This window comes from Symphalangus syndactylus, chromosome 3 (assembly GCF_028878055.3).
Source record: "Symphalangus syndactylus isolate Jambi chromosome 3, NHGRI_mSymSyn1-v2.1_pri, whole genome shotgun sequence".
Taxonomy (NCBI): domain Eukaryota; kingdom Metazoa; phylum Chordata; class Mammalia; order Primates; family Hylobatidae; genus Symphalangus; species Symphalangus syndactylus.
This window is the reverse complement of record NC_072425.2, coordinates 115,392,332-115,420,173: the sequence shown is the minus strand read 5'-3', so window position 1 is coordinate 115,420,173 and position 27,842 is coordinate 115,392,332. Positions and strand designations below refer to the sequence as shown.

Here is a 27,842-nt window from a genome sequence, read left to right as displayed (position 1 = left end):
GATGCTCATAAAATTCATTGTGAGTCAGAGATAATTATTTCTAACACAAACAACAGCTGGTAAAAGAAGTATCAGCCTCATTAAAAGTCAGTTATTAATTTAAAAATAATCAAAATTTATAAAAGAAGCCAGTGGATGGAGGGAAGAAAAGATAAACCAACAAGTCAATTATCCAAATGTTTTCATAAATCTGGTGAAAATTGTTAACAAAATTTTCACAATAATTTAATATAACAAAAAAACATGCGTTATCTGATAGTTTCTGTGGGTCAGGTATTCCGAAGCTTAGCTGGGTGGTCTGGCTCAGGTTTCGCATAGGATTGTTGTCATTATGTCTGCCTGTAGCATAGTCTTCCGAAGGCTTGACAGGAGTTGAGGATCCGCGTCCCTGTGCATTCATGTGACAGATGTCAGATCGTCTCAGTTCCTCACCACGTGTGCTGCTTCACAGGGCTGCTCATAAGGCAGCTTACATCCCCCAGAGTGAGTGCTGTGAGAGAGAGAGAGTTAGAGAGTTCAAGAGAGAAAGAGAGAGAAATGCTAATAATAGTGCCTGTTGTGATCTAGTGTTTAGAGTTGCATGCTGTCACTTCCACTTTATTGTATTTGTTAAAAGCAAGTCACCAAGTTCAGCAAACAGCCAAAAAGAGGGGGTTAGGTCCACCTCTTAAAGAAAGAAGTATCAAAAATGTGTGACTATATTTACAAAACCAGCACATTACCTATTTTAAATCTAAACACGACATAAAAGCCCAGAAAAGACACAGGGAGATAAAGATTAACATAGTAGACCTCAAAAAATTTGAGAGAAAAATTTTTATAGAAATAAAAGCTAAATTGAAAACAAGACAGAAGCGCTAGGTACTGATAAATACACAGTAAAGGCCCATGGAGGACTTGGTACTGAGAAAAATAAAATGAAAATTTTTAGATATTTGATAGGATTCAAGAGGAAATGATTTTGATTTTCATGTTTAAAACTACTGGCATTCTCACTCTGTACAAATTGTAGGCTTCATTTCTCTGCAAATAAAACTCAGGCATGAGCCTGTTACTTCCTATCACCAGCAAAATATGAACCAAAGTGATACATACCCTTCTGAATACATGCCATCTTCAAAAAGATACAGATTTTTTGAGGTAGCAAGGTGAAAATATATATATTTTTTAAGATGTGAGAAATATCTGAATGCTGATGGGAAAATCTATTGAGAAAATTTAATCAAAAAGAGAGAAAAACCTATAGGAGCAATGATCTCTATTAAGCTAAATATTTGAAATCTAGGCACCAGTGAAAGGGAAAGAGAGTTTAGCAAAAGGGCAAAATATACAATTATATATGCCAGCAGGTGGGAGCATGGTGAATGGGGTATGTGCAGATTCTCTACTCATTGTTCTAAGTTTTTCATAAGAAAGGTAAGAAAAGTCCTTAACTAAGAGTGAAGATGGAAGAGGGGTTCTTGCAAGTTTTAGGATTAAGGAGAAAAAATGAGTGGTCGTCAAGGAACATAGGAAAGTGAGTGGATTAGAGAAATATAGTGTAATTACTGAGTAGACTTAAGAGCCAAACTGAGGCAATATGAAGAGTTCGCTCAACATTTAGGTCGGAAGTTTCTGGCTTATCTTCTACAGTGCCTGTCCACGTCTCTGCTAGACATCATCTGTTTTGCTTTTTAAGGTCCATTTCTCACTCTTCTCTACCACCCTTCTCCATTCTACTCTTTTTCCTGGAAGGGTGACCAGTACCAGCTCCATCAAAAGGCTTCCTTGCCTTCAGATTTCTGGTTCGCATTCAACAGTAGGAGGCATAGCCAGGAAATAGGAGGCATAGCCAGGTATTGCCAAATATACATATATACATATATATTTTTCCCCTGTCCATAATAACTTTCTGCTCATTCCCTTTCAGTCCTAGAAAACCAAACAGTGTCTCTGCTATTTCTAGTCTCAAGATACTGCAATAAACTTTGGTGCTTTTCCTAAACCCTGTCCACAACTTTGTAAATAGACCCTTTATTGAACAGTCTTTAATTACTCAGTTTGAGTGTTTTATCTGTTTTTGACAGGGACTCTGCCTAATGCACTATTAATGACCCGCTTTTCTTTTGAAATTTCTATTACTTTTCTTAATTTGTAGGACTTCCTGTCATATTTTAGGCATTAATGCCTTGTGAATTTTAGATATCACAAAGATAGTTTTTAGTTTCTCATTTTCTGTTAGTGTTATCTATGAAGTCCTTAACTGAAGAGAACTACTTAATTTTATGTTGATTTTTCAAAGTGATAACTTCTATATGTAATGACACTATTATTTTCTCCTCACCAATTCCTAAAACTCTTGTGAACATTTTCTTCCCTATGTTCTTGACTATACCATCCACTATTAAGTCAAAATGTTGGGCTTCCCTGAATGTGCTGGTTCTTGCAATTGGACATGTCCCATGCCGGGATGCTAAAATTTGTGCTCATGGGCTGTTATAATAAATATTGGTTCCATTTTTTAAATGTATGACTTTTAAGCAGGGCGGCTTTCATACCCACCTTGTAATATAGTTGCTATATTAGTGAGGATGTTACTGAGTTTCCTGAGGTATAAGTGTGTGGATAAGGGCAAGAAATTCACCCCTCGACTGAAATGGGAACTCCCATTTTAGAGATGCACCTAATGAAATCTTACTGGCATGCAGTTTTTCTGCCTTGATTCTTGGGGCCTGCTATGTCTTCTTGAGGGTCTCTTGAATGTCTCATTAATGCTAATACTTCAAATTTTGTATACTGTAGTGTCCAACTAGGGATGCTCTTTATAACCTATAACTCAAGAATATGCAGTAAAAAGCACAGGTAAAGAGATGCTAAAGAGAAATCAATGCCACAGTGAGAGATTAAACCTACCTCTGATTGATAGTGAAAGATGTCTATAGCAAATAACAGAGGATAAATCTCCTTCATCTGAGTAAATAAAGTCTAGAGGGAGGCAGGGTCATTGTGGAGGAATACTGCCTTTTGCCTTCACTGACCATGATATAAACTTGTTCAAACACTCAGCTGTAACTAGGTGATTTATAATGAGCTTACTTTTAGTGTGATTAATGCCTTTGTACTAAATGCCATTTGTAGAGATGATGATGTTATTGGTTATGGTGGAGAAAAGCCAACACAGGTACTGATACATTGCTGAGTGGTGAATGCAGGCACATAAGCCAATACACTCCATGCTTGTGACTTGGAAAGCACTTGTCAGAGGAAGATGTATTGGTTCCAACCCGACAGGGCTCCTATCTTCTCTGAGAGATGTGTATAAGGTACTTATACAATAGTCTGCAGGAATAAACAGGTCTACATTGCTGCAACAACTTGGCATATACCAGGGCTTCAGGGGAAGAATTTGCAGAGACTCCTAAGCTTCAAATATAATGCATTATAGACAGATAATAGATAGATGGATAGATAGATAAATAGATATATAATCATATATCTGGGTCTTAGCAGTGGTGTGACCAGGGTTCCAAAGGGGCAGTGAAGTGAGTGTTAGTGATCTGGCTGTGAACCTGTAACTGAGTAGAAACTTCCATCTCCACAAATGCAAAGATGAGTTTAAACCTATATTAGAATATGAACCTTGGTATTGCAAACTCAAAACCTCTCTGAATTTAAAATTAAAGTTAAGACATAGCAGAAGATAGCGCCTGTATGTTTAATAGTTTAACCCAGAAAGATACTCATTTTCAGTTTTGTCTGTGGTATAAATATATGTTCAGATTGGATAAAGCCCCAGATTAACTGATGGTATATAAAAAAGATCGTTTTTTTGTAAAAGGACTAGATAATATTACAGTACTATGTTTGATATGCTAAACATATTCTATATTTTCAGTGTCCAGTACAGTAACTACTAGCTACATACAACTACCAAGCATTTTAAAAGTTATTAACACAGTTGAAAAGCTGATTTTCAGATTTTATTTAATTTTAAATGCATTTATTTCTTTAATTTATAAGTTTAAATTTAAATTGAAATGTCAATAGTCATGTGGCTAGTGGCTAACTACACTAAGAAACTGAGAGGATAGAATATTTCGAAGTACCTAATTTTTTTTATTGTGTTTTTTTTTGTTTTTAAGGTGAAGTCTTGCACTGTCGCCCAGGCTGGAGTGCAGTAGCAAGATCTCTGCTCACTGCAAACTCCGACTCCCAGGTTCACGCCATTCTCCTGTCTCAGCCTCCTGAGTTGCTGGGACTACAGGCGCCCACCACCACGCCAAGCTAATTTTTTGTATTTTTAGTAGAGACAGGGTTTCACCGTGTTAGCAAGGATAGTCTGGGTCTCATGACCTTGTGATCCACCCATCTTGGCATCCCAAAGTGCTGGGATTACAGAAGTGAGCCACCATGCCTGGCCATACCTAAATATTTTTTAATACTGCATTAGCGATATCTCACCATTTCGCAATTGATATATTCATTTTTATTTTGTTTAGTAATTTAGTAATCTTTATAATATTTTGTTTATAATCAATAGGTTTTTTAGTAACATAGCATTTCTAGTTTGTGATAATTTTATGTTTAGAGTGTTATTTTCTTATTTTATAGCACTCCTTTAGATCATAAAATGCACCATAGGTCATGATTGGTTTAACTTATATTCTGAAAAAGATGAAAGCTATTACATCTTTGATCAGCAGGTAGTGACATGGACAGATATGTTTTGTTAGGTCATTTTGGCAATATACTTATTGGACAAAGATAAGGATAGAGTCAAGTAATCTAGTTAGAAAACTATTTGAGTTTTCAAAGCAGGAGAAACTGAGTGCATAAAGTCTGAGCAGTGAGGCCTGGTGTGGAGGCTCATGCCTGTAATCCCAGCAATTTGGGAGGCTGAGGTGGGTGGATCACTTGAGGTCAGGACTTCGAGATCAGCCTGGCCAACATGGCAAAACCCCATCTCAACTAAAAAATGCAAAAATTAGCCCAGCGTGGTGGCATGCACCTGTAATCCCAGCTACTTGGGAGGCTGAGGCAGAAGAATCTCTTGAACCCAGGAGGGGGAGGTTGCGGTGAGCCGAGATCATGCCACTGTACTCCAGCCTGGGTGACAGAGAAAGACCTTATCTTAAAAAAAAAAAAAAAAAATCTGGGCAGTGATATTGATTAAAACGAGATGATTATGGATTTGAAAGATTTTTCTGAAGATAAATATCAATATTAGTGACCACTTGAGTAGTCTTCTAAAAATTTACATCTAGATATTATGTACCTCTTAGTCTATGAATACAGCGTTGCAAATCTTTCAAATGGAGGCAACTCTAGTTTCACATTTTAAAAAGTTGAAAGTGATTGCTATGTATGATTTCATTTGCTGCCTCACTAGCTCACATACACAATATTATTATTATAATAAGTCATCCTTAAAAGCAAACACCTCTGAGCATCAAAGTATCTTTTGGGAAGCTAATTATTTTAAGTGACATAAAATCTACCTCATCGCTTGTTAGATAGTAAGAGGAAATTTTGTCTGTCACAACTGAAAATTCCAGAAGTAAAGCCAGATCAAGCAAGGTTTGGTCCATCATCTCAAATATTTTTAACAAGGATGATGATAATCTTGATCTGTTTTGCACTGCCTTCTCTGTCAGCAAAAAAAAAAAAAAAAAAAAAAGTTTTCTTCACATCCATTCACCAGCTTTCCTCTTATCACCAGTTGGAAATAAGGTGCAGTTTCAGATTTTATACCCTTAACAAGAAGGTTGATGAGAGTCTATCCATGTTGTAACCAAGGAAAAGACAAAGAACTTTGCTTTGCCAGAATCCATAGAAAATATATTTTTTCATGGGCGAGGACTAGTTTCTGTCTCTATTTTTGAAAAACAAAAAAATTTTGATTAGGGTCATCAAATAAGCTTATTGAATTAAGTCTTTAGTGTCCACTTATGAAGAGGAGGGGAATTGGCACAAATACCAACTAAACCACATTCCCTAGATTAGGCTAGTTAATAACAATTATTTCAAAATTCCAGATACTATTATTTTTAAAAGAGGTTGAAAAATGCTGAATGCCAAAATCATTGTTACCTGGCCATGGAACAGTTATAATTTTAGCACTCTTTAGGAGATGTATTTTCTGCCCAAAGCAATATTGATGATATTCTTATAACTGTTGGCAAATATCAGGGGTTAATCTACTGAAACAAATTTATCTCTAGGTTCTCAACACACTAAAAAATTCCTTCAATCTGATTATTAAAGACCTATCAGTTAAAACAATAAAAACACACAGTGCCTCATGCCTGTAATCCCAGCACTTTGGGAGGCCGAGGCGGGTGGATCATTTGAGATCAGGAGTTCAAGAACAGCCTGGCCAACATGGTGAAACCCTGTCTCTACTAAAAATACAAAAATATTAGCTGGGGGTGGTGGTGGGCACCTGTGATCCCAGCTACTTGGGAGGTTGACACAGGAGAATTGCATGAACCCAGAAGGTGGAAGTTGCAGTGAGCCAAGATTGCACCATTGCACTCCAGCCTCAGTGACAGAGAGAGACTCTGTCTCATAAAAACAAAAAGCAAAAAAAATAAATAAATAAATAATAAAAATAAAAACATCAACAATGAAATGATTGACATAAAAATGTGTCTAACAACATTTTAAATTAGGAAATCAATTTTGGTATGCTTCATAAATAAAACATAATGAATTAGCATTACAATGGACAACTTTGGTTTTAATTGTAAGCACCTGAATATATTTCAAGGGTTTATCTGTGATCTTGTATCGGTGAGGTATTAGCAAAATGTTTCTGTAATTTGTGTCATCTGAGAAAAATTAATTTAAAGCAAGGTGTTGGGTTAAGAGGTCAATCTAAATTTAAATTGAAATGTTAAGGACCCACACAAAGCTTATACCCAGAAGACCAACTTCTACTACATTATTTCTTCAAATTGTAACAGATTCTATTCTGAGACAATGAATTCTGACCTTATATTAATTGGGAAACCAAAGTTTGGTTTTGTTTTTCTTTAACAATATCAAAAGAGAATAAAGAGAACAATGTACTGAATAGAGAATATATACGTGTATTTATACATATAGAAACAAGCACACACATAGACACATGTATAATAGACTCTATATATAGATAGATATAGATATAGATATCTATAGAGAGAGAAATACGTACATATCTACATCTATCTTTATATCCATATCTGTAAATCTATATCTTGAGAGAGAGAGAAAGTGTCTGTGTGTGGGGGGCCGGGGGGGAGGGCTGTCATCATCCAGGATGTTTCCATGTGAGCCAGAAGTAATGAACTTAAATCCTTTTTTGGTGAAAATTATTGTTATTCCTTAAAGCCAAGAAAGAATCTCTAGAAATTTGAAGGCTCACATAATTACTAAAGAATACATGAAACCACAAATAAGATAATATACAAATATAGTAACTTGTTAGACAATAATATTTTGCAAATTTAAGTAAGTATAATTATTCATGGTAGTCACCATGAGAGTTTGTATGGTCTGCGAATGCCATTATTAAAAATAGACAAATTTCTACTTTGAATGAATTTTTATTTGACTTCTGCTTTTGAATATTCTCAATTATTATTTCTTTCTTTTGAAAGCATTCCCGAGGGCAGCCCTGATGAAATAGTCTGGAAAGTTCTTCTTTTTTTTTTTTTTCCTCTAGATAGAGTCTTGCTCTGTCGCCCAGGCTGGAATGCAGTGGCATGATCTCAGCTCACGGCAACCTCTGCCTCCCGGGTTGAAGCAATTCTCCTGCCTCAGCCTCCCGAGTAGCTGGGATTACAGGCGCTTGCCACCATGCTCAGCTAATTTTTGTAATTTTAGTAGAGACAGGGTTTCACCATATTGGCCAGGCTGGTCTTGAACTTCTGACCTCATGATCTGCCCACCTCAGCCTCTCAAAGTGCTAGGATTACAGGCATGAGCCACCGCGCCTGGCCAGAAAGTTCTTTTTCTTACTGATTTTCTATTAGTTTCTTGTTTATAGGCGCAGCTGCTTCAAGAAACCAGATGGTCTAGGATGGCGCCAGAGCTTCACAACCCCTGACCAGATACTTTGAAAAGTTTTATAAAAGTTGGTTTTGAATTTTTTCTAGTTTTCTGGTGTTTTCGTGAGAGGAGTGGTATTTTGGACCACTTCTGACATTCTGGAAGCCCCACTACTATTTCTTAATCAGAAAAAATATGAAACTTCTCCAGTCGTTAGACACATGTCTGTATTTTAGATTCTCACTAGAAATTTAAACAGAAACAGGATGTCAATTTCTTTTACGTCAAAAGCCTGACTAAAAGAATTTATAAATCAGACACCTGAGCTAATGGCCATGCCTTATACATTTCTCTAAGATGTGTGAAAGAAAATAGAATCTTAGGACCTCAAACTTATCAGGACAAAAGAAAAATTAACCATGGGAACTGAGTCACAAAATACTACCTTCCTTTTGTTCCCAAACAGATAGTTGTAATTTCACAACTCTGTCACAGCCTCATCCATAAGCCAGGTTCCCACAATGATAGAGGATCACATATCTCCCCAGATGGCCTCCCTCACAAATTGCTCACAAGGAAGTCCCTTGTAAGCTCCCATATCTTTTAAGATACATATCCCTCCCCCCTATAAACTATCCCTAAAACTGAGTTCTGTTGAATCTTACTCTGACAATATCAATAACCAGTTTATCTTCACAGGTTATAGGACAAGACCAGAAATCATCCCTTCACCTACCCTGAGACAAATGCACGATTGACTTTTTCCTCTACTCCTTCTTCACGTGTTTACTTTATCGTATGTAAAACTTAGATTTACTGAGTCTAATCAGACCCTTACAAGAATGTATCCATTTGCTTCATTACCTACCTTTCCTCCCTCTTTTCCCTCCTGCTTGCTCTTTCCTCTTTAAATACTGAAGTTCCCAAAACCCCTTTTGGAAAAAAAACACAGGTCACAGATGCTCCGGTGATTTGTGCTTTTTCCCAGGTGTATCCTCATCCTTGGCTAAATAAACCCCTATTAATTGAGACCTGCCTCAGTCACTTTTTGGTTAACAGATGTAAGTCGTCCCCTATTCAGGGGTCCCCAAGCCCCAGGCTGTGGACCAGTACCAGCCTGTGGCTTGTTATTAACTGGGCGGCAAAGCAGGAGGGCAAGCAAGTGTTACCATCTGAGCTCTGCCTCCTGTCAGATAGCAGCAGCATTAGATTCTCATAGGAGCCCGAACCCTACTGTGAACTGCACATGCAAGGGATCTAGATTGTGGGCTTCTTATTAGAATCTAATTATCTTTTCAAAACCATTCTCCATGGTCCGTGGAAAAATTGTCTTCCACAAAACTGGTCTCTGGCGCCAAAAAGTTGGGGACCGCTGCTATATATCAGTTTAGAGGACCTGAAAGCCACTGACTTGTACATCAGGAGCATATATCTTTATAGAATCAATTATTTGAGTTACATTTCATTGTTATTCTTGTATCAGTTTTTTTATGAATTTAGGAATAAAATATTTTACAAATCTGTTCTGTACCTATCACAAAACTATTAGGTCGGTGCAAAAGTAATTGCAGCTTTTGCTATTACTTTTAATGGCAAAACCGCAATTGCTTTTGCACTGGTTGCCTAATAGTATTGAGACCACTGTATACCATTATGTATATGTTGCTAAAAGATAAGCTGAGGCACATTAAAATATCAAAGAGCTTATTCGGTCCCACAGTGACTTATAAATCAAGCAGTGCCAGACACCTAGCAGCTAGGGGCTACCCTGAGGGAGTGTGAGGGGAAGGCTTTCAGAAGGTGAAAAAGAAGCAAAGCATAAGAATCACTGGATTGGTTAAAGTGGAACAGTAGCCTTATTTGGATAATTCCTGTAGAAAATCCTTGTTTAGAGGTTAGTTGGAAGTTTCTGATTGGTTAAGCTTAAGTTTTGCTTTCCTAAAATATGACTATTTATGCTGAGTTGGGTTTTAGTTTGCTTACATAGGAAACCATAATGCTAGAGCAAACTCAATTTACTGGCCTCCCAACTAATTTTGTAGTCATGTACTTACCTTATTCACTACTTTGAATCAGAAAAAGAGAAGCAATGCATCTCTTGGGGAAAATGTGATTTGTAATATATTTCAAATTGCAGGTGTATCAGGTAGCTATACAGTGTTGGACACTGAATTTCTTCATATATTTGATATTTTTCCTTTTATGTAAAATGGAATATAAGATGTTTGAGAGAGGTTGCTGAGTTACTCTGAATGTTATAACTTTTTATTACGGGATTTGACTGCTAAGATTGAGGAAAATGTATATTTTTTTTCTGGTGTTAGCAATATAATTAGCAAAACTTGGAATTTTCAGGGAGTTTAGAATCTAGATGTAATGATAAACAATAAGCATGTAAAGAAATATTTGGTGAAGATTTTGACTTGCAATTGGAATGAAAAATTATTGGCTGGGTGCAGTCGCTCACACTTATAATACCAGCACTTTCGGAGGCCGAGGCAGGCGGATCATGAGGTCAGGAGTTTGAGACCACCCTGACCAATATGGTGAAACCTTGTCTCTAATAAAAATACAAAAATTAGCTGGGCTTGGTGGTGCATACCTGTAATCCCAGCTACTCAGGCGGCTGAGGCAGACACTTAAACCAGGGAGGCAGAGGTTGCAGTGAGCCGAGATCAAGCCATTGCACTCCAGCATGGGTGACAGAGCAAGACTCCGTCACAAAAAAAAAAAAAAAAAGGAAAATTATTGAGATATTCTCAATCTTAATTGACTAGATTGTCATTTACATATTTTTTATTTGACCCAATTCCATGTAGGGATTAGTTGTATTAGAGAAAATGATATCAACTAACTAATTAGTTAAATGATGTGATGAGTACATAGAACTTTTCGAGGAGGAGTTAAGGAGGAAGAAGAAAATTGTGTTGTATATTAGGGTTTCCTCACTTTCATTTGATGTATTTTAGTCCAGATTTGATTGCCTTTAATTTTTAAATCACTTTCACTGCATTTAATGTTTCTTGTTCACTTAAAAACTGTATTTTGCACACAATTGTAAAATATTCTGCTCATGTAAGAACATTATATTAGATTAATTATTGTTTATTACTCTAACAATATTCTAAATGAATACATTTTCTATAAGACTGAATAATGATATATCCCTAATTTTTTTCACATCCTCCATTAAACAAGGATCTCATTATACTGTATAAAATCATAAACCAGAGCTTTATGTTCTCTTAATGCTTATGAACAAGATATTAAATAAAATTTAACTTAAAAAATTTAGCTATGTCAATAGAACTCTTCTAAAAATATTTTTGTTAGTTTTCATTCTACTTGGAAACACCATGATAAACTAAGATAGAATTGTTGTTGAATCACTGATTAAAAAATGAATACTTGTCTGATCCATGTATTTACAAGTGAACAATGTAAACCTAGTCAGCTGGCCAATTTATTTATAATAATTAAGAGAAATGAAGCACAGAGAAATTAGTTTCTTGGTAACAAAACAAAGCTGGTTTGTTGTATATGCTAAGTCTGGATCCTATATCTTCTGACTGACACTAGACAAGGACTCAAGAAATGTATTAATTAAGTTATACTTTATTTGTTCATTCACTTGGCCATGTTTCATATGAATCCAGGCCAAATGTTCACTGTTATTTTCATTTGATATAATGCTAATAAGATTAAGTAAACTTTTTAGCTTTTTTTTTATTTTCTTCTTTTATTTTTTTGAGACAAAATTCTCACTCTGTCGCCCAGGCTGGAGTGCAGTCGTGTGATCTCCACTCACTGCAACCTCCGCTTCCCGGGTTCAAGTGATTTTCCGTCTCAGCCTCCTGAGTAGCTGGGACTACAGGTGCAGCCCCCGTGCCTGGCTAATTTTTGTATTTTTAGTAGAGACGGGGTTTTGCCGTGTTGGCCAGGCTGATCTTGCACTCCTGACGTCAAGTGATCCACCCGCCTCGGCCTCCCAAAGGGCTGGGATTATAGGAGTGAGCCATGGTGTCAGCCTACCTTTTTTTTTTTTCTTAACAGAATACATATAAGGAGATGAGAAAATTAGTAAATGTAATAAAAGGCAGTTGTTTCTTATTAACAAAGCTGGTTGGGTATGAGAAAGCATAGTAAACACATATTTTGTTGAAAATTTCTACAGAATGGATAATTACTCCAAAGGGTAATTAATTAGAATTTAAAATAGTTGAAGCTTCTTTTGCCTGCTCTTCATCTTCAGTCTGATTGCCTTGTGGTTGGTGATGTAACTAGCTTAGAGTACTTCACACTAACGGTTCTCAACTATCAAGTAAAGTTAAGCAAGATATAATTATCCATGGAATTACACATCATCAATTACTCAAAAACATCTTGCTGATTCCTTAGCAATGATAGCCTTAAAAAGTTTCAATTTTAAGGGTCAAGTATCAAATTAAAGGCAACAATATGAGGTTTAATACATAGCTATTTAAGTAAGGAGGAAGACAACTCATAAAATCTAAATTAATGTGTCATACTTGAGAAAAATCATATTATAATTTTCTTATATTTTATTCGTATTAAAAATGATAAGTGTCATCTTATTACTATTATTAATTTAATTGAAGTGCAGGTATTTGTTATATAATTCATATATTTTCTCCAATAGCATATAGAATGGAATCAGATCAGGCCTCTCAACCAGATATTATTTTAAGATCCTTACAGCTTTGTAGTCCTCTGTGGTGCAGGTCAAATTTTGTCATAGAATCTTAAGAATCTATATTTAAATAACTGTGAAATTATCCATAAAATACACTAAATGTATAATGGCCTCCTGCAAGAGCAGAATTACTAGGATGGACATATTACCTGTGGTAAAGCTGATTTATGCTGAGGAAAGTTTATTTTTTCAAAAAAGGTGATCATGACAATCATTGCATCATAGTAGATATTTTAACAATTCTATATTATAATGTTCTTTGGCACCAGGTCAGGTGAAAGGATAGGCAGTTTAGAAATCTGCATACATTATCAGTATAAGCCTGACTGAAATATACCTTGGACCTTTGTGTTTCAAACTTAAACTTCTCCAGATAAATCATTGTATGCAGTATTTATGTAGTAGAACAAAAATATCGAATGTATTCAATAAAATACATGATGATTTTTACCATTTGCTTTATTCAATCTTATTGTATTATTAATGTGTAGCGTTGGTTATACATACTGTGGTTTACCTGTCTAAATTACTTTCAGAGGTAGTTACATAATTTGTTAAAAGTATTGCCTACCACTCCTTTGCCCATATCTATATTCTGAAAAAAAGAAATATTACAGTATGTTTACACATGTGTATGCACCATATACACACACACACGGCACACATAGCACATATATATTAACTATTTTTATTAAGAAATCATGGTTCTTATAAAACACCTCGGAGTACCATAATTGCCAGATATTGATATAGATGTAGATATATTTGTAAAGAAAAGTTATTTAGAACCTTGATCATTTAAAAGTGCACAATGGACTAAAGTGACACTAAGATAATGGTGGTTGTCTGTATCTGACTCTATGCAAACATTAAAAAATAAAATAAAAAGCTCTACAGTTTATATGATGGATAAAAACTGCATGTAAATCACTTCAGCACCATGAGGATGAAGACAGTACCATAGTCCTCAAATTACTTATCAGTAGACAACAGGCTTACAACAGCAACATGTCCAGTAGAATTATAGTTCTGTTGTAAGCTTGTGGGAAGAAGAAGTCTAAAGATATTCCACAGAAAGAAAAGTGATGAAGTCACAGATGAAGCATAAACAACACCACTCACAGAAAGAGAATGTCAATGCTAAGTGTTAAAATAGAGAAGACAAGTATGACATTTGCCAGTTTACAGAATTAAGTATAGAGAAGAGCTTCAAAGCAAGTAGACTGAAAATGGTAACCTAAAGAAAACATTATTTTGAGAAGATAAGGGAATAAATAAAGAAGGGAAGAGGTTTTTGTTGTTGTTGTTGTTGTTGCTGTTTTTGAGGCTTGGCAATGCAATAAAAAATAAGTAAACATGAGATAAGATGAAAAAGTTACAGATCACATGCACACAAGAAGAAACATAATACAGCCCCAAATCTCTCCCTTCCCACCAGTGCCACCATAAAGTAAGCCACTACAGAAATAAAAAATAAAATTCTCAAACTAAGCACACTACCCATACAAATGCCTAAAACTAGGAAAAAAGAGACAAACTTCATGAATCATTAATGGAGGAAAAAATAAAAAATGAGAATTGAAATAATTAAGCTGAATCCTATTTGAGAGACAATATTGCAGCAGAAGAAAACTGTCACACAGCATACCAAACATTATAAAATATTCTCAATCTTAAATTTAGAGTTATATGTTAAAAATAGAACCTGAAATTCAGAAACTAAGAAGAGATATAAATAATAAGTAAGAAGACATAAGAGAGTTGATCAGATTCAAACCAGAAAATCTTGTTTAAAAAATACAAAGCAATCTCAGAAATGAGGATTAAATTACAAAATTCCCATTGAATAACATTTTAGAATCAATAGCTAAGAAGTCATATTGAAGAGAGCTTGGGAAGTTATTAAGAAAATGAATATGTGCTACAGAAAGTAGAAAGGGTTAGACCGAAAGTAGTTATGATGGAATACAGGCAAAGACAGTCCAACATATATAAAACTGAATTCTTTTTGAAAAGGCACAAAACTGTGCTGGCTGCAGTGGTTCATGCCTGTAATCCCAGCACTTTGGGAGGCCAAGGTGGGTGGATCATGAGGTCAGGAGATTGAGACCATCCTGGCTAACATGGTGAAGCCCTTTACTAAAAATAGAAAAAAAAATTAGCTGGGCATGGTGGCGGGCACCTGTAGTCCCAGCTACTCGGGAGGCTGAGGCAGGAGAATGGTGTGAACCTGGGAGGTGGAGCTTGCAGTGAGCTGAGATCACGGCACTGCACTCCAGCCTGGGCAACAGAGCAAGACTCTGTCTCAAAAAAAACCAACCAAACAAACAAAAAAACCCCACAAAACCATGGAAGAGAATTAATATTTAAAACTAAAATTCAAGAAATTGAAACATAAGTGAAATCCTAAATCCATATACTGAAAATTTTCCCTATACATAAGAAAATTGAGAAAGAATTACAAACCCTGATAAAAAGCCTCACAAAAATATTAGACGTTAAAAATAAGATAAAAATCTTCAAAGGCCTCTGTAATTAGGTTGGTGTCACATTTCTCACATGTAATACATGGAGCAAGCTTACTGTTGAAGCAGCATGAAAAAATACAAGAAATATAAGTTAAATACTTTATATTCTAGTCTCACTACTCTTTAAGTGTCAAGTATATTTTTCAGGAAAAAGTTTTAAATATGGAAGAACTCAGGTAAAACTGTACTGATGAGCTCTTCTCAAGGAATTCATCATGGGATGAATGCCAATGAACTAATAGATGACTAGGGTAATCTTAATAAAAGAGCTGATAATGAGCATTTATATTTAATTATTTATCTAAGACTTTTAAAAAAGGTACAGAAAAGAGTGGAAAAGTAGCATGTCAAGTATTAACGTTCTGCCAAATTGGAAAGTCCACATAAATCTAATTAGAGAAGAAGAAAGAGATAAAGAGAAAAGTAAAATAAGATTAATGATAGCTCTACACGTAATAGATGGATGTAAAATATAATAATTTTAGATAAACAAAATAAAATAATAATAAATGATTACGATAGCAAAAAAAGAAGATTATAGGCACTAAAAATGTGAATACACAAAAGATGTGATGGGACATGTGGGTGAATATTCCTAAGTATTTTGCCGAGCAGGCCCCCTTAAACCCTAAAACTCACTAGAGTAGACCACCAATCCCTAATAACAGCACTTCTGCTGACTGAATTGATGGCTAACCCTGTAGAGGCCTATCCATTAAAAAGTAAAGCTAGCTTGTATTATATTAGGTATTAGTCTCTTAGTCTGAGTTTTCCAGAAGACTAGAACCAATACAATAGATGGATGAATAGCTAGATCTAGATAGACAGATACAAAAAGATATAGATAGATAGATATAAATAGATATAGATAGGTAGACATATAGTATTGTATTTTTTACATAGATACATATTATATATATTACATTTTTGGTAGAGATGGGTTTTTTAATAGTAATATGTATATTACATGACTATTAATATTACTATTAATATTAATTAATATTAATAGTAATATTTATATTACATATTTATAAATAGTAATATTTATATTACTATTTTATATATATATTGCTATAGGGATTGCCTCAATCATAGAGCCTGAGAAGTCTAAGATCTGCCATTGGTAAGCTAAGCTGGGTGAACTGGAGACCCAGGATAACGGACAGTGTATGTTCCAGGGTAAGTCCAAAGACCTGAGAACCAGTACAGCTAGTAGTATAAGCTCTAGTTCAAGTGTCAGCCCAAAAGCAGAAGAGCAATATCCTCACCCTGAAGATAGTATGACAAATAAATGACATTTTCTTACTAACCTTTTTTTTTCTATTCAGTCCTTCAGCAGATTGGTTGATGTCTTCCCACCTTGGGGAGGGTAATCAGCTTTATTCAATGTACCAATTAAAATGGTAACCTCATCCAGACACACCTTCACAGACATACCCGGAAATAATATTTAGTTGAATATCTGGACACACAGTGGCCAAGTCCAATTGACATGCAAAAATAACCATCTGATACTCTTTCCTTAAGAGCTACCCCTATCTTCTCTTTTCTGCCAAACTGATAACTAGGACTAGATTTCAGAATTTAAAAGCCAGCTGGATACATGCTAAAATAGAGAAGAAAATATACACTGAAGGTGCTACAAGAATTTGCTAGCATGTAGCAACAACGTAAGCCAAGGAGTTCCATTGGAATTGGATTTTGCTGATAACTTGATCAAGTGGCCAAACAGTAAGAATGGAAAAACAAAATTTTATTAAATTGTGATCACTTTCTTAGGAAAAATAACTCCTTGGTAAAGACCCAGAGCATGGGGTTGACTAACTGTTAGGGTACTTTTAAGAAGCCTGGAGAAAATTATGTAGTTTGGGCTACTATAATAAAGCATGATAGACTGGGTAGTTTATCAGACACAGGAATTTATTTCCCACAGTTCTGATGGTTGGAAGTACAAGATCATTGTGTCAGCATGGTCAAGTTCTGTTAAGGGCCCTCGTCTAGGTTTGCTGATAGCTTTTGCCCTGTTTCCTCATATGCAGGAAAGAAGGTGAGAGAGCTCTCTGGGTTTCCTTTTATAGGGACACTAATTCCAGTCATGAGGGCTCCATGCTCATGAGCTAATTATCTCCCAGAAGGCCCACCTCCTAATACCATCACACTGGGGGTCAGGATTTCAACATAAATATTGTGTGTGTGTGGTGTGGGGCAGATACCAGCATTGAGCCCATTTTAAAAGTTATGGCCTATGCTGAGTGAGGTGAAAATATCTGAAATTCCCTAGCAGATTATAGAGGAAGGAATACAAAAGTTAGGGAGTGAGAAATTTTGAACCATATTTATTATGTGAGGCCAGAAGACACACCAGAGGATGACCTTCATGGAAGAGTTCAGAGGACACACTGTTCACCAAGACCACTGAGAACATTCTAGTGAGAGACTCTAGACATCTAAGCAGTTCAGAGCTGACTCTTCTCTGCAGCAGAGCTGATGATGCTAGAAGAGGTCACACAAATGGGCTATTAATATCCATGGGGATGATGGAGCCCTGAAGTACAAAGGTTAGGGAGTGGTGCTTATCCACCAGAGGCAATAGGACCAGTTTTACTATAATGACTGGCAAGGGTACAGCATCAACCCAGGAGATTTGACCCACAAGTAGTTACGGAGATGGTTAATAAAACATGGTCTCATGACATATGGCCTGGTAACAATAGATGAGCAACAAAAGGGTTCTTTGTTTGTTTGTTTGCTTGTTTGTTTTTAACATGTTGTTAGATATGAGTTCTATATTTCTTTTCAAAGAATCAATATGTCAGTATGTTCAATTCCTTGCCTTCTACTTTTAAACTTAACTTCCTCGTAAAGCAACCTTTTTTGATTACCTGCTCCACCCTGACTCATTTCAATCACCTGCTCCACCCTGACTCATTCCGATTACCTGCTCCACCCTGACTCATTCTGATTTCCTGCTCTGCCATAACCATTTTTCCTGACAAACCACTCACCCCGTCACTCTCTTTAAATTAGCCAATCGGAATTAGTTTAGCCTGTGCAGTCTAACCCTAGCCAATAGGGAACAATGCAGCAGAAGGAGCCAAGCGCGTCAGGGATAAGAACCCCTTCCCCTCCCTTGTCGAAGGCTTGCCTTGCTGAGAATTAACAAGACAATTTTATATTCAAGTGCTATTTCTTTTGCAGCACCGAAACTTTATTTATAACAATTTGGGGGCACGCCTGTGATTACATTCCCCTCCGGGGGCAGTCTCTGGTTCTCTGTCGTGAGGAGGCATGCCCCGCCCCCTTGTGGTGGCCTCAGGGGTGAGAAATCAAGACCCATCCAGTGCCAGGAATAACCTGAGCTCTCAGCAATGCAGAAAAAGAAAAAGCAAACAAACAAAAAAACTGGCCAGCAACCTAGCTAAAAGGATCCTCACATACTGCGGCAACAACTCTGTACACAGACCAAGGAAGGAGAAGCAGCAGGAGCTGGCAAAGTATTTTCTTGGTGGTCAGGACTAAGGAAAATGCTACAAAGTGGTAAAGCATTCCTTGGTTAGGACATACCAAAGAGAGAGAAACTGCAGAGGCAGTAAGGCATTCCTTAGTTGGGACTAGGGAAAGAAAGTTGCGGAGGGTGGTGAAATATTCCTTAGTTGGGATGTCTTGGAGGTTAAAAAGAGGTGAGAAATCCCCATGAGGGGGGGTTGAACCTCAGAAAGAGGTGAGAAATCCCCATGAGGAGGGGTTGAACCTCAGAAAGAGGTGAGAAATCCCCATGAGGGGAGGTTGAACCTCAGAAAGAGATGAGAAATCCCCAGGAGGGGGGGGTTGAACCTCAGAAAGAGGTGAGAAATCCCCATGAGGGGAGGTTGAACCTCAGAAAGAGGTGAGAAATCCCCATGGGGGTGGTTGAACCTCACACAAACCTCTGGTAGTAGGAAAAATATTCAGAACTCCCCTTTCCTTTCTTCTCAGGGAAGATAGAGTAGCTCCACTCTTACCGGTCCCTCTAGGGGAAGGTGGAGGAGAGGGGGGAAGAGCAGCATAAGTGGGTGGCAGAGGCAGGGAAAGAACAGCAGAGAGGAAAGAGAGAGAGAGAGAGGCAGAGAGAGAAAGAGAGGCAGAGAAACAAAGAGGGAGTCAAAGAGAGAGAGAGAGACAAAAAGTCAAAGAGAGAAAGAAAGAAAGAGAAAGAAGTAGCAAAGAGAAAACAGTGTACCCTATTCCTTTAAAAGCCAGGATGAATGTAAAACCTATAATTGATAATTGAAGGTCTTCTCCATGACCCTATAACACTTCAATACCACCTTGTTGTCAGTGTAAACAAGGGCATAGCCTGGAAGCACTGAGGCCACTGACAACCCGTAGCCTTCCTATCAAAAATCCTTAACCTAGTAACCCGTGTATGGCCAAAATGCATTCAATCTGTAGCGGCAACTGCTTTCCTGGCAGAAGAAATTAGAAAAATAGCTTTTAGGCCGGGCATGGTGGCTCACGCCTGTAATTGCAGCACTTTGGGAAGCTGAGGCAGGCAGATCACAAGGTCAGAAGATCGAGACCATCCTGGCTAACACAGTGAAACTCTGTCTCTACTAAAAATCCAGAAAATTAGCCAGGCGTGGTAGTGGGCGCCTGTATTCCCAGCTCCTCAGGAGGCTGAGGCAGGAGAATGGCATGAACCTTGAGGCAGAGCTTGCAGTGAGCCGAGATCCAGCCACTGCACTCCAGCCTGGGTGACAGAGTGAGACTCCATCTCAAAAAAAAAAAAAAAGAAAAAGAAAAATAGCTTTTAGAGGAAACCTCATTTTGTTAGCACACCTCACCAGTTCAGAACTATCCTAAGTCAAAAAAAAAAAAAAAAAAAGGAGAAAAGTCAGTTACTAACTCAAAAATTTTAAAGTATGGGACTATTCTGTTAGAAGAAGATGATTTAACATTAACCGCTAATAATTCCCTTAATCCAGCAAGTTTCCTAACAGGGGATCTAAATATTAATTAATTACCATACAAAGGTCCGACCAGACCTAGGAGGAACTCCCTTCAGGACAGGACGATAGACGGTTCCTCTTGGGTGACTGAAGGAAAAAGAGACAATGGGTATTCAGTAAGTGGTAAGGAAACTCTTGTAGAAGCAGAGTTACGAAAATTGCCTAATAATTGGTCTGCTCAAATGTGTGAGCTGTTTGCACTCAGCCAAGCCTTAAAGTACTTACAGAATCAGGAAAGAGACATCTATACAAATTCTAAGTTAATATGGGCTGAACGAGTTCTTATTAATAGCAAAAAATAATTGAAATTCCAAACTTACAAGGTTTTCAACAAAAGTAAAGTTTGCTAAAAGTTAACAGTGTAACATGTATTATTATTCTTGTGGCCTTAGACAGTCTAGTCCACAGACATGAAGGAAGCTCACTTTGGAAAAGAATGATTATCATCTTTGCAAAAAAAATAAAGGGGGGGAGAATTTATGTAAAAAGGAATGTTATATGGTACATTCTTTTCCCAAAATACATTAACTGGTTGTTAAAGAAAGGGATCTTTGCAACAAGTCAGAAAGTTGAGGCATGTAGAAGAATTCTCTGTAAAAGTCATGAAAAGAAGTTATGAAAGGGAATTTATGCAAGAAATGTTGTATAATTTTAAGGTAATTAGGCCTCCTGAATGTAAAACTATTGAAGAAACAGTTTATGTGCAAGGTGTATAAGGAAAGTAAAATATACTTTTAGTAAAAGTATTATAAGCAGGCATAAGAATGTGGATTTTTACCTACATTAAAAGGTTAAAACAATATATATTTTGTTTTAAAGGTTTAAGCAAGTTTTGAAATGTTAATTGTAAAGGAAATTCTGTGTGTAAACATACTGGATAAAGTTAAAGGGATATCATCCAGTTTTTCTGTGAAACATTAAAATAAAAGCACAACAGGTTTTTTTTAAAGCACTAACCTGCTCTTTAACAAAAAGTATGAAAGGTTAAAAAGAGTCTATAAAAAATCATACCTTATGGTCAGACATTAAAAATTGAATAAATATGCCTACAAGGTTTTATTAAAATTAAGTTTAACATTAATAACACACTAATATAAAGGTGAAATTTGGCTTATCTAGTATAAAAATCATACAGGAAGCATTGTCAAATACAAAATGATGTTTGGCTTTCTTTGACCCAAAAACTAATAAAAATAGGTGCTAAAGGAAATTTCTTAGTAAGAAGGCACCAAGGACTATAAATTCTACTGCTGATGTCCCCACATTTGAAACGAAAGATCAATTTCTTACAAATTATATGATTAGTTTATCTTCCACTTTCCTTTCCCTCAAAACTAGAAGTCTTTTAACACAGGTACCACCCATAGAATTTCCGGTAAACCAGAACCAGCCTGAGGATCATGCTCTCATCAAAGGGTGGAAAGAAGGAAAACTCGAGCCATCCTGGGAAGGATCCTACCTTGTGCTGCTAAGCACTGAGACTGCTGTTCATACAGCAGAAAGGGGATGGACTCATCACACCCAAGTCAAGAAAGCGCTGCCCCCTCCAGAGCCCTGGGCCATAGTCCCGGGGGAAAACCCTACCAAACTAAAGCTAAGAAAAATTTAAGTCTCTTTCATCTATTCTATTACGAATTCTTCTTTCCTCGCTCTATTGCTGATCATCTAGTTATAACATAACCAAGTCAATTTCATCTAAAACTATCGCATTTGATGCTTGCCTTGTTATACTCTGTGCCAAGTCAAAGACAGCTCTCTACTTCAGAAAAGTACCTCTGCCCCTCCTGACTCTCCTCAGACTGGGCCTTAGTAAATTGGGACCATTTAATCCAGGGAGATTTCAATAAAGACCCCAGTGTCAACGAGAATTCTTGCCCCCTGATGTAGAGCTTTTATGCTGTAGTTGGTCCAATGTTCTGTGGACCACTAAAGAGCAAGGATGGACTGCCCCAACTGGTTTTTGTAATTTCCCAAAATCATACATTGATTTTACTAGAGGATCATAGAAGTTAAAGACTTAAAACAAACTTTGGCAATTAAGACAGCATACCAAGATGCAAATGCGTGGTTGGAATGGATCAAATATTCCATCCACATGTTAAACAAAAGCAATTATTATGCTTGTGCACATGGCAGGCCAGAGGCCGAGATTGTCCCCTTTCCACTAAGGTGGTCCTCCAGTCAACCAGGCGTGGGCTGCATGGTAGCTCTTTTCCAGGATTCTACAACCTGGAGTAATAAGTCATGCCAAGCTCTCTCTCTGCTATATCCCAAAGTCTGGCACCCTGCAGGTGAGCCCCAGAGGGCCATCCAGCTTCCATCTCCCAACACTAAGTTCACTTCATGTCTCTCACAACAGGGAGGAAACTTAGCATTCCTTGGAGACCTGAAGGGATGCAGTGAGCTTAAGAATTTTCAAGAGTTTATCAATCAGTCAGCCCTTGTTCATCTGTGAGTGGATGTTTGGTGGTATTGTGATGGACCTTTAAGGGACACTCTGCCAAATAACTGGAGTGGCACTTGTGCTTTAGTCCATTTGGCTATCCCTTTCGCCTTGGCATTTCATCAACCAGAGGAAGGAAAAATAAGACATCGTAAAGCGAGAGAAGCCCCTTATGGTTCTTTCAACTCTCATGTTTATTTAGACACAATTAGAGTCCCACGGGGAATACCAGGTCAATTTAAATCCAGAAATCAAATAGCTGCAGGATTTGAGTCAATATTTTGGTAGGTTACAATTAATAAAAATGTAGATTGGGTAAACTACATCTACTACAACCAACAGCGATTTATTAACTACACTAGAGATACTGTTAAAGGAATAGCTGAGCAATTAAGGGCTACCAGCCAGATGGATTGAGAAAATAGAACAGCCTTACACATGGTATTAGCAGAAAGAGGAAGAGTTTGCATCATGATTAAACTCAATGTTGTACAACACTCTCCCTGATGGAATTATAACAAAGGCATTGCAAGGTCTGACTGCTCTGTCCAATGAGTTAGCCAACAACTCAGGGGTAAATGTCTCCTTTATAGGATGGCTAGAAAAGTGGTTTGGTAAATGGAAAGGAATAATAGCCTCAATTCTTACTTCCCTCACAGCTGTAATGGGTGTACTTATTCTTGTTGGGTGCTGTGTTATACCATGCACCTGTGGGTTGGTGCAGAGGCTCATAAAAATGGCACTTACTAAAACCTCCCTTAACTATCCTCCACCTTATCCAGAGAAGCTTCTTCTTTTGGAAATCAAGCAAAACAACTAAGCCAAAACATGTTTAAAAAAAAAAAAAAGTTTGAAAAGAAAGCTGTAAGGAAATACAAGAGGAGGGGTTGTTACATATGTGTCCTAAATTTCTTTTCAAAGAATCAATATGTCAGTATGTTCAATTCTTTGCCTCCTACTTTTAAATTTAACTTCCTCATAAAGCAACCTTTTTGATTACCTGGTCTACCCTGACTCATTTCAATTGCCTGCTCTACCCTGACTCATTCCGATTACCTGCTCCACCATGACTCATTCTGATCACCTACTCCACCCTGACTCATTCCGATTACCTACTCTACCCTGACTCATTACGATTACCTGTTCTGTCATAACCATTTTTCCCACCAAACCACTCACCCCGTCACTCTCTTTAAATTAGCCAATCAGAATTAGTTTAGCCTGGCGGTCTAACCCTAGCCAATAGGGGAATGACAGCAGCAAGGGTCATGTGTGTCAGGGATAAGAACCCCTTCCCCTCCCTTGTCCAAGTGTGCTCTCGCCATGGCTCCATCTGTAAGGGGGCATCCTTCTATAGAAGTAACTTGCCTTGCTGAGAATTAAAAGGAAAATTTTATATTTGAGTGCTATTTCTTTTGTGGCACTGAAACTTTATTTATAACCAGGTACAATCAAAGGAAGGCAGAAAAGCAGAAAGCTGAGGGCAGTTGTTATAATAAAAAGTCATATTCTTTACTCAGTTCCTGGACCTGAGCCACTTTTCTAACTCTGATCCTTTGGCTAATGAAATGGTCAAGTCTAGAGGAGGAAGGACCCTGCCACATCATCACCAGCATATATTGTAATTATATCCCTGGTAATTTTCCCAAAAATATCTAAAGTCATTCATAAGGGTGAATGTGAACTTGAAAATTTGAATACTCAGACATTTGGAAAACTCTGAGACATAGCATCTGAGTTGAAAATGATATATTAAGGTGTAAAATATGATTTCTTATAAAGAGTGGGTAATATATATAATTCTGGCTAAAATCCAATTTGTGAGTCTGCAGAGATACTCAATGGTTATTGTCTCATTGAGTGTACAACTTGGATTAATATACTTGGTAGTAAGAGGAACCCTACATGGTCTATGGCTTATGGAGTAAGCTCTGTCATACTGGAGAAGGCCAAGTGGAAGCCTCTGAAACTGTTGTACACTTAGCTAAGAATATATATATATACATATAAATATATATATTTTTAATTATACTGATTTCTTGAAGTTGTGGAGATCAACGTCACCATTTAGTACATAAAAAATGCAGGACTGAGGCTTCTTTTTTTTTTTTTACTGTAAGTTCTGGGATACATGTGCAGAATGTGCAGGTTTGTTACATAGGTATACACATGCCATGGTGGTTTGCTGCACCTATCAACCCATCATCTAGGTTTTAAGCTCTGTGTGCATTAGGTATTTGTCCTAATGCTCTCCCTCCCCTTGCCCCTCAACCCCTTATAGGCCCTGATATATGATGTTCCTCTCCCTGTGTCCATGTGTTCTCATTGTTCAACTCCCACTTATGAGTGAGAACATGCGGTTTGGTTTTCTGTTCCTGTGTTAGTTTGCTGAGAATGATGGTTTCCAGCTTTATCTATGTCCCTGCAAAGGACAATAACTCATTCTTTTTTATGGCTCCATAATATTTCACGGTGTATATGTGCCACATTTTCTTTATCCAGTCTATCATTGATGGGCATTTGGGTTGGTTCCAAGTCTTTGCTATTGTAAACAGCACGGCAATAAACATATGTGTGCATGTGTCTTCATAGTAGAATGATTTATAATCCTTTGGGTATATACTCAGTAATGAGATTGCTGGGTCAAATGGTATTTCTGGTTCTAGATCCTTGAGGAATCACCACACTGGCTTCCACAGTGGTTGAACTAATTCACACTCCCACCAACAGTGTAAAAGCGTTCCTATTTGTCCACATCCTCTCCAGCATCTGTTGTTTCCTGACTTTTTAATGATCCCCATTCTACCTGGTGTGAGATGCTATCTATCTCATTGTGGTTTTGATTTGCATTTCTTTAATGACCAGTGATGATGAGCTCTTTTTTCATGTTTGTTGACCACATAAATGTCTTCTTTTGAGAAGTGTCTGTTCATATCCTTCGCCCACTTTTTGAAGGGGTTGTTTGTTTTTTTCTTGTAAATTTGTTTATATTCTTTGTAGATTCTGGATATTAGCCCTTTGTCAGGTGGATAGATTGCAAAAATTTTCTCCCATTCTGTAGGTTGCCTGTTCACTCTGATGATAGATTTTTTTTGCTGTGCGGGAGCTCTTTAGTTTGATTAGATCCCATTTGTCAATTTTGGCTTTTGTTGCTATGCTTTTGGTGTTTTAGCCATGAAGTCTTTGTCCATGAGGCTTTCATGTCCATTTAATTTCTGAGAATTGCCATAAACTGACCCAAGTTTAACCACTTAGTCCCTATTGTGGTTGTTTTGCCAGATGTAGTGTTATTACTAGAATAGATCTGAGAAAGCATTTTCCTCTAGTCCAAAAAAAAAAAAAAAGAAAACCTAACTGATATTCATGGAACAAATAAAAATATTCATTCATAAATTTGCTCAAGGCTAGATGAACTCTTCTACTCTCTGTCACAATATAATATGAAGAGGCCTAGACTATCTGAAGTCTGCAGAATATCTTATTGATCTATTACATTGATGACAGAGATGATTGGACAGGATGAATAAAACACCATAGCCTTCATAGATAGGAAGGTAAATCCTCATAGATAGTGAGATAATTATTTTCGTTAACCTCTCACTTCAGGATATTTCAGCAAGCTCCTGGACCAATAGTCAGGAGCTTGCTGAAATATCCCTTATAGAGGGTAAGAATAATTGCTACATTGTGATTCTCCTACCACAAAGAATAAAGTGAAGTTTCTGGTGATAATATAGAGGCTGGAAGCAACAAATTTCACACATAGAAATACTGCACTGATCCACGTACCACCTGGCATAAAAAGTTGCCATTCCTGGTGTCACCTAGAACAGGAAAATATTCTAAGGTATGTTGATAACACTTCTGGTACCAAATCTTTATGAATAAGCACAAAGCATATTAGAATTACTCCCAGAAGCCATTACAATATATGGCGATTTCTAACAATATCTTAATTATATACAGCAGTGACTGCGTAGCATGTAAAGTCTTAATTAAATATTTCTTTCAACCTTCTTCTCCTTAGCCAGATCCTCAAAATCTTTCTGGTAGTCAATATTACCTAACACAGAGAAAACTGTGATAAAGAGGAAGTTAGAATGAAAATAGAAGTTGAAATATCTTACATTTGGAAAAGTCATTAAAATACATATTTTAAAACACTTTGCTAGCACCCCTTCCAGAGACTCAGATGGCATCCGTTTAAGTTAGCTGCCTTGAAGTTTAAGCCTCACTAGTTTCATGGCAAATCTGCCTCTGCCATTGTTTTTTTATTATTTAAAGCAAGCTATTATCCTCTGAAATGATTTGATTTGTTGTTTAAAGAAAGGAAAAAAGAAACTGACCTTGAGGAATATTCCTCTTTATAAGATTCACAAATAAAAAGTTGCAATTCTTATTTTGAGATCAATATTTTAATTAACTTTAATTTTCATCTATGAATAATGTAGTTTGAGGCAGATAACTTACTAGTCTCTCACAAATGTATATCATATATTATTAGTGTGGCTTTTTATTTTGTTTAATTTGATCTATCATCATAAGTACAAATTAATCAAAATTCAATAGGGCAAACAATTCATAGAGAACTACCACCATGAACAAAATAAATCCTCAAAATAAATTAACATGCAACTAATAAATATGTATCACAAACTTGTATCCAATGCATAGCACTGTGAAACATCAAATATAATAAATGCAGGCCAACTTTAACCCCAATAAAGAAGTAACTAATGAAGTACTGTAGATAATAACCTACATAACATAGCATTCTAAACATGCTAACATAACCAATCAAGAATAACTTTCAAATCTATCTGAATGATGAAAGGATTCTAAAATGAAACACAATTGATATCGTGTTTTAGCCAAGTAATAAATAACTGTCACTTTAGTAAGAGATCTGTGTTTGGGACAGCCACTCTCTTACACATTCTAATAAATTAAAGGCAAAATTGGAAGCAGGTATTTTGGTGCATCAAATTTAGAATTAGTCTTACACACAGAAAATATATAATACACATGCTAAAATTGCACACCACTGGTCTCAGTCAGCCAGAATTCACAATCTTAGCTACTTACCAATCATTTAAAAAGATGGTGTATAAGAAAAGCATACTGTCTCACATCTCCAAAAAAACAAGATGGTCTAGTCA

At 36.8% G+C, this 27,842-nt stretch overlaps 1 long non-coding RNA gene across 1 annotated transcript; it reads right to left on the bottom strand.

Moving 5' to 3' along the window:
• Positions 1-27,842, bottom strand: LOC129479544 (uncharacterized). The gene is made up of 3 exons (XR_008656722.2): positions 27,769-27,842; positions 20,256-20,327; positions 1-490 (listed from the first exon to the last, which is right to left on the bottom strand). It is a non-coding gene; the product is annotated as an uncharacterized lncRNA (long non-coding RNA).